Source organism: Nothobranchius furzeri, chromosome 1 (assembly GCF_043380555.1).
Source record: "Nothobranchius furzeri strain GRZ-AD chromosome 1, NfurGRZ-RIMD1, whole genome shotgun sequence".
NCBI lineage: Eukaryota > Metazoa > Chordata > Actinopteri > Cyprinodontiformes > Nothobranchiidae > Nothobranchius > Nothobranchius furzeri.
In genome coordinates, this window is record NC_091741.1 from 35,823,223 (window position 1) to 35,831,389 (window position 8,167).

General features: G+C 41.0%; 1 protein-coding gene across 1 annotated transcript in view; it reads right to left on the minus strand.

Annotated features, from left to right (window-relative positions):
• The window catches only part of sfmbt2 (Scm like with four mbt domains 2), a gene marked incomplete in the record, with an annotated part of 82,618 nt that extends 77,374 nt beyond the window's left edge, over positions 1–5,244 (minus strand). The window contains 1 exon segment of the mRNA XM_070544142.1: positions 5,106–5,244.
• Positions 5,245–8,167: the final 2,923 nt, after the last annotated feature.

Here is an 8,167-nt window from a genome sequence, read left to right on the forward strand (position 1 = left end):
GCTTCCAGAAACACATCCATCCCTGATCGGTGGAGCCAAACATCCCAACGTTAAAGGAAAACCTGAATCAAGACCAGAGCAAACAGAACTTCGGCCCGAACAGCCCAGAGAAGCAGAAACACACACGGCTCCTGTTTCAGCACAAAGACTGTGACAGTCTCCACCAGCGTGCACACCCCCATGACGTCCCACCGTGGCTCCCGTCCAAACGTAAACAACAAACAGAGCTAACGTGGCTCACATGACGCTGCTCTTCCGCCTCCATCTTCATCAGCATGCAGCGCTTTACGACCCTCGTTAAAAGTCAGATTGCACCTAAAACACAGCAGAAAGGATTCCCAGCAGCCTTCAGAGCCGGACATTCCCTTCAACTCCCGATGAAGGAGATAGTTCCTTTTCTGGGATGACCTCTTTTGTAGAAGATGTTAATTTAATGAAGAAGCAATGCACTGATTCTGATTTATAACGTCTACTTTAAGAGTTTTATGGACACTTCTTAGTTTTTATTTTAGACTATGAACTTAAAGGAGTTTTAATTTGAGTGTTTTAACAACCACATCAGGTGAAAAGTGCAGCTCTAATGGAATTAGGGTAGCTGTAGCCAGATCGGATGTTTTTCTAGCCAATACCAATTTTTAGAATTGAAGGCAGACCTAAAAAAAAAAAAATAAACAAACAATTCCAAGTTGTTGTTTTTTTTCTCTTTGTCTGATGTGAGTTTCTTAAGCACCCTGTGATTTGAGACTAGTGATGCACCGATATGAAATTTTTGGGCCGATACCCATATCCGATAATAACTGTTATGGCTGATGACCGATATTTGCCAATACCAATATACTGACTTTAATGCTTCTAAAATCAGCAGATTTTGAATAGAATTAAATTGTTAAAGCTGAATTTACGTTATTATGTACACACAACACACACATTTATGGTTCTGAGATGATTTCATTCTCTGTTCGCGTGACTAAACAATTACACATCCCCCCCCCCCCCCCCTTCACCATCTGAAACAGGCAAACAAATGGAGACAATATGGAAAAAAATTGGTTGTTAATATCGGCCCTATCGAACCGATAACAATATGTTAAAAAGTGACTAACATCGGCCGATACCGATATTGATGCCGATATATTGTCGAGCCCTATTTGAGACGCTATATAAAAAAATACTTTTTTCTTTTTTCTACATTTGATGAAAACAGAACATTTGAAGTTCATAAAAAAATCACCAAGTAACCAGAATTAGTCCATTTGAAGTGCAGGAATCACTTTTTATTCAGTTTTTTTAATTATTATTGTTCAGCAGCAAATAGACTAATTAAGCAAAATAATAATAATCTGTGAACTCATCTCCTCTAAGCACAAACTCAAACCAGCAATAATGGCTTTTCTTTTACTTCCAGAATCACTAAACATCATTAAAACTTTAGCAGAAAACAAAGTGGTCATCAGTGTCGGCAGGTCAGAAATCAGGATTGGCCTACAACTGCAGCATCGGCGCATCTCTCCTTAACTCATTAACTGCATTGACGACTAAAGTCCTCATTTGCATTTTGTTTTTTTACTGTGTGGGCGTCGGACGAGCCCCCGCACCGTGAGAACAAACATCTCAGCTCTAAAGCCGATCTTCGTCACACGTCATGTGATCAGGAAGCAGAACATCCGTGTGTTAGGAGATCGTTTTGGGCCGCTGCTGTAAAAAAAAGTGAGGCGTGAACCGAAAAGCTTCTGCCGATCACAATTCAACAACGGATTATCAGAATCAGAATCAGAAAAGGTTTATTGCCATTGTCAGTGAACAAGCAGTTCACAAACTAGGAACTTGTTTCGGTACTAATGTTCTACATATAACATGAATAATAAATTTCAGAAATAGAATAAGTAGAATAAAATATAATAAAACTAGCATAAAACAATCAGCTATAAAAAAGGCAGGTAAAGGTAATACGGCCGATAACGTGACGTTATGTCGAGTACAGAAGACGAACATGGTTGTGTGTTTATAAGCTGTTCACAAGTCTAACGGCAGATGGAAAGAAAATGTTCTTATGGCGGGAGGTTCTGGTCCAGATGGACCGTAACCTCCTGCCTGAGTGAAGCGGCTCAAAAAGTCTGTGACCCGGGTGCGAAGGGTCAGCTGCTATCCGACCTGCACGCCCCCGAGTTCTGGAGACGTACAGGTCCTGGAGAGATGGAAGGCTGCAGCCAATCACCTTCTCAGCAGAGCGCACAATGCGCTGCAGTCTGTGTTTGTCCCTCACCGTGGCTCCAGCGTACCACACAGCGATGGAGGAGGTGAGGATGGACTCAATGATGGCCGTGTAAAACTGCACCATCATCTGGACCGGCAGCTTGGCCTTTTTTGCCTTGGGCCCCCAAATTCTTTATTGTCTTTATGAAAGAACAGATAACGCTCGAAACGCGTGGATTCTTCCTGATTAAGAGGTGAGTCTGGAAGCTTTGTTTTGGCTGTTTTGGCGTCAACATCATCCTAGCGCGCAACGTTCTGTGGCTCTTAAACAGTAAAAATGCTGAAAAACGCTGGCAGCAAAAGAGTTAAACATTTATTATTGTTAGAAATTTCAATCTGCTGATATTTGCCACTTAAAAAATAAGTTATTTAATTTTTTTCCTTAAAGCAACAATTGTATTGTGTGCATTTATGATTCCAATTATTGACAAGTATCGTTAGATCTACATTTAATACGTTTGTCCCAACGACTGGATCAAATAAATCCCAAAAGCAACAACGCTAATTTCTGTTTCTAGTCATTGCCCTGATTTCAGCCAGAAGGGATCAGCTGATTCAGCATGTTTCCTTTAACCCAGAACCTCCGTTTCGTGACGCGAGCGAACTTTAGTCGAGTTTTATTTACCCCGTGCCGCTGGGCGATGACGGATCCAACGACACAGGAAGTGCTTCACTCTCCAAACACTTCCAGCCTGCATGGCTCATCTCCCTAAAACTCGGCCCGCTGTTTTATTTTCTCAGCAGAGCGTTTGGATGTCCTCTGGAATTTGAGGTCGTGCGAGTCAACGAGGGTCATAAAGAATGTCCTCGCTCACATTAACTTCCACCATCATGGAAAAATCTGAGCGATTTCCTGCTCCAGAGCAAAAATCGAGTGAAATAATCTGTTGTGAACTTGTAGGAGGGGTTTTTTTCCACCTCAGCCTCACTTGTTAAACAGGTTTTTGAGCCTCAGGGTTGGAAAATATCTGCAGCTTTCTGCCCACACAGCAACTCTAATCTGTTTATCCGTCTGTTTATCTCCAAAGAATTCAACTTTTTGGGCCATTTAAAAAAACTAATCTGTGAGTGAAGTTTAGTGGTCCCAGATTGGTCAGCGGGGATTAAACTGACCCGTTAATCTCAGCCACAGAACATCTGTGCCTCTGTTGTCTCAGAGCGAGCGTTTTCATGATGATGATTATTATTATTTTTAATTGATTAGCCCCAGATGGGATGAGGCACGTGCAGCCTCTCTCTAAACTCATCCATGGCAAAGACTTAATGAGGGATTTAGGAGATTATCTGCATGGGCTTGGGGTTTTATTGCATTACTCCCCGTAGGCTCTCCTCTTTTAGACCCACTCGAGAGTTGGCAACAAAACTTTTCCAGTTAGTCCTCTATTTCCACAGACAACGCTGTTTAAAATCCACCCGATTACACCCCCAGAAACCAAACTAATTAATAAACTGGAAGAGAGAAGGGGAATAAAACACCTAAACTTGCATAGATGCGTGTTTTTACAACAAGTCCCCAAAGCTGCAGCAGTCTCTGGAAAACACACGTTTGTTTTTCTTTTATGCAAATCAAGCAAGACAGAAAGAATCAATATCTCCTTAGAATAACCTCCCTGGTTATGTTTGTTCCTCTTGTTGGTGCAAACCCTCTTAGTGATTGGGTTTTTGAAGCCAAATTATCACACAGTGGCTGATCATAAATAAATAAATAAATAAATAAATAAATAAATAAATAAAACAGATTATCGCACTAAACCACCTCATTGTTTGAGTTGTCTCTCCCCTTTTCCCCCGTTGACAGCTTCGGGAATAAGCAGGTTTTACAAGAGAACTCCAGAAGGTCGGCGGGCTTCACGGTTTCTCCTCATCATGGAGACGCATTTAATGGGGGGGGGGGGGGGGGGACGCGCAGCCTGGATTCTCGACAAAATGCGAAAAACCTGAAAGGAGAAGCGACGCTTCACCCACTTATGTGTAGAAGAAGGTTCTCCTGAGACGCGGATCTAAATAAAACCCGACGTTTGGATTAAAAAAAAAAGAGAAATTGGAGGATTTTTTGAAGGCGCGTCGAGTCGAGGCGCACATTTTAGCGCAAAAGGGAAAGAGGAAACGTTGAGTTGCACACGAGGAAGATGAGAGGCTGACAGGGTGGAACCGACCGACCGACTCACCGACCAGCGGCCTGCCTGCCGCTGCCACTCCGGTCATGTACTTTGCACACTCACAACTGCGGCGGAAAAAAACTCCCACAAAGTTACCGAACGCACACTTCGGATTTAGTTGATTAACCCTCGTGTGTGTCCACCCAAAGAAACCGAACCGGACGCGCTGTGGGCCATTGTTCGGTTTTTTCCTCGTTCAAAGATTCTGAAGTGGCAGTTTCCCCCCCACGGGCACCATCCAAACACGCCATGTTGAAAGTGCGCTGACATTTAGACAGTGTCCGGTGTTTTCCCGATGCTTTTTGCGCACAAATAAAAATCCCGACGTGAGTCATCCGCGACAGGAAAACAGGAACGAGACGCGTTTTAATTACAACTTTGGACAAATGACACCAAAAGCCCCGGAAGCGGTGTGGGACTCAGGTGATATCTGGCTCATTTGGTTTGTTTTTAAACATCCTTCTGGGCAGAAACTGCGCCAGATCCCCGCGAGCGCAGCGCAGCGCGGCGACCCGAGAACGCCGATAATTACAGCGACACTAACTTGGGCCATTTCCTCGCTTCAGCCCGACTGCGCTTCCGAGGCGTTTAAAGCGGAGGAGGAACGTAACTCCGAGCTTTTATTTAGTCGACACGATAATCGGAGGAAGGAGAAAAGCTCCGGAAACGAGCGCGAGGCGTCATCGGTCTTACCTGTCCGAGTTTTTCCCTCCTCCTGTCACCTCTCCCGCACAGACCCCCCCTCCGTGTTTTTTCTTCTCTCCTCGTTGAGCAAAGCGACGTCTTTCAGCTGCTGCTGCCCCCGTTTCAATATGGCATCTCCCGTCTGCGCATGTCCAAAAACAGTACAGATATTCTCAAGCCTTCGGTGACCTTTTAGCGCAGAAGCATAACACTGCTTTTCACCCCGAGTGAGGAAGAACACACACACACACACACACACACACACACACACACACACACACACACACACACACACACACACACACACACACACACACACACACACACACACACACACACACACACTATTTTCAGAATCTGTAACATTCACAGGCCCACTTCATTATAAAACACTTTTATTTTGAAATATTTAGTCAATTTCAAATGTTATGATTTTATAAATTGGTCACTAAAACAATTTAAATGAATTTTAAAATCACTGATACTGAAGTTGATGGTAAAAACGGTCAAATTATCACAAGTTTCTTTACTTTCTGGTCCTTTGGGGTTTCCCTCGTCAATAAAACGCGCATTTGAACCCAAAATAACAAGATATATTCATTAAAATTCGGCACTATTTTTGTATTACAGCCAACAGCACCCTCTAGTGGTGACGCATCGCATCCCTAACATTTGGCTCAAATATCTGAGATGAACTGTAGCTGGGCCTGGTTCTCCTGAGGGGAAAAAGGGGATTTGTAGCTAATTCAGGATGGAAATGGCTTTTAGTGGAATAAATGGTGATAAACAAGGTTTGATGTGAGAATTAATAAATCCCCCTCCAGCTAATGCCTGGAAGTTAACCCCTGAGCTTTAAGATTAGTTAAACTTTCTGAGGTTTCCTATATTTTGTGAATATTTTTGACACGTTTCTAAAAAAAAAGATCAGGACTATACTTTTTGGGAGTTTTATATAGAAAGCAAAGCAAAACAAACAAAAAAAACAGCATTTTTCCTCGTTATCCTAAAACATTCCCAATCAAAACTTCAATTAAAAGTTAAATAGCTCCAGATTTCAGCTTCAGAGTTTATTTTCTAATTTACGGAGTTTTTAAAAACATAATTTTACTCAGAAAGACACGAGAGGATTCCTGAAGACGGGGGCTGCTGTGACTCGGGAACAGATGGCTGAAGCGTGCCTCATTAATCTGCCGAGGAGAAGCTTTTCCGAGCGCGCGGGTGAAAGGATTAACCCGCGCCTCACTGTGCACACGCGCCATCGGACACGTGCGACTTGTGCAGGCGCCCGCAGGCTGTCTGCACATTGCACATTCAATTCTATTATATTCTATTCAGTTTATTTCTATTGCGCCAAGTCACGACAAGAGTCGTCTCAAGGACCTTCACATAATAAACATTCCTGTGCAGGTCAGGTCATTAAGCCAATCAGAAATAATGTTTCCTATAAGGAACCCAGCAGGTCGCATCGAGTCACTGACTAGTGTCAGAATCCTCCTTACAGCAATCTGTGTGTGTGTGTGTGTGTGTGTGTGTGTGTGTGTGTGTGTGTGTGTGTGTGTGTGTGTGTGTGTGTGTGTGTGTGCGTGCGCGCGCGCGCATCTTGTGATCTAATACGTCTGGATCAATAGTTTTTCCGACCATCAGCAGTTACTTTTTAAAAGATTTTCGTTGAACTTTGGATGATTTTTTTTTTGTCTTTCTCTGTCTGATTTAGTTTGTTTAAGCGACTTCACCTCTGATCCCGGAGCCAGAAGAGATAATGAGGAATCTTTACATGCTTTTGACACAACACGTCCCCATTTTATGGTCAAATTCGTCAAATCCAACAGAGAAAACAATATTTAAGAAACAGAAAATCAAATTTCAACATCAACAAAAATTCAACTCGGGTAAAAACTTTTAGTTTCTGATCATTAAACTTCTTCTTTTGTCCATTTTCCTCATTTCAAACACAATTCTGAACTAAAGAAAGCACGTTTTCCGTGTTAAAGACCCCCGAATGGATGCTGCTAAAAGAGTTTTATTTCACTTTTAGTCACTTAATGTTGATTATTGCTGAAACTGTGCAACAAATGCGTAACTACGTTTTTTCTGTAATGAACATATTATCATCATAATTTATTTACATCAAAAGCTGTTTTAAACAGTTTTGAATCAAATGAAGGCATTTAACACAGCAGAGAAAATGGTTTTTAATTTATTTGATTAATTTGAGGCGACAACTTGTGAATTATAATCTAATTTGTAAACACAATAATAATAATAAGGTGATACCTATGAAAGCTAATAGTGTTTGATCTTTTACTAAAACATTCAGATAATTTAGATAATTTTGCTAACAATTGTTGTTGAGTTATGTTAAGTTACAGCGATAAACACTTCTAAGATTGTTGCATCCAGTAAAAATAAACTTAACTTAGGTTTTAGTTTTAACTCGTGAAGTAAAACCTTTGATGTTTTTGAAGCTGGACTTAAAAGATTGATCCAAACAGAAACAGTTTTACAGCATCTCATTGTAGCTTGAAATTAATATTTTATTTATTTATTCATGAAGTTCAAATCCTAAGTCATTTCTCAAAAATAAACAAACACATTTAATGAGCTATTTGTATTAGAACTATAATAAAAACAAACATTTAAAGCAGTTTGATAGTTTTGTGCTCTATGGCTCCCCTAGTGGTCTGGTTAGGAACATGATGCCAAAATAAAACAAAACAATTATTTGAGGACAGTTTTTGCTTTTTGACTCAAAACCACATAAATTCACAAGTATCACAGTAGCTAACAATATCAACCTAGATTTTTATTAACCCTTTGATGCATGAATTATGAAATCTTCAACCATGATTTTTAACAATTTTTTTTCATTCATATTAAGGTGTGAATGAAACAAATTTCAACAAATATTTTTCGTAAAATTTTATAATTTACAAATAATTTATTACATGCCTACCTCAGTGGACAGCGTGCATTCTGAACATGAAATATGTTGGCTTGGCTTACTGAAGTCCAGATGGAGGGGCTCAAATGCAATAAAGTCTTCAACAGCTGTGCTTAATAGCAAAAACAAA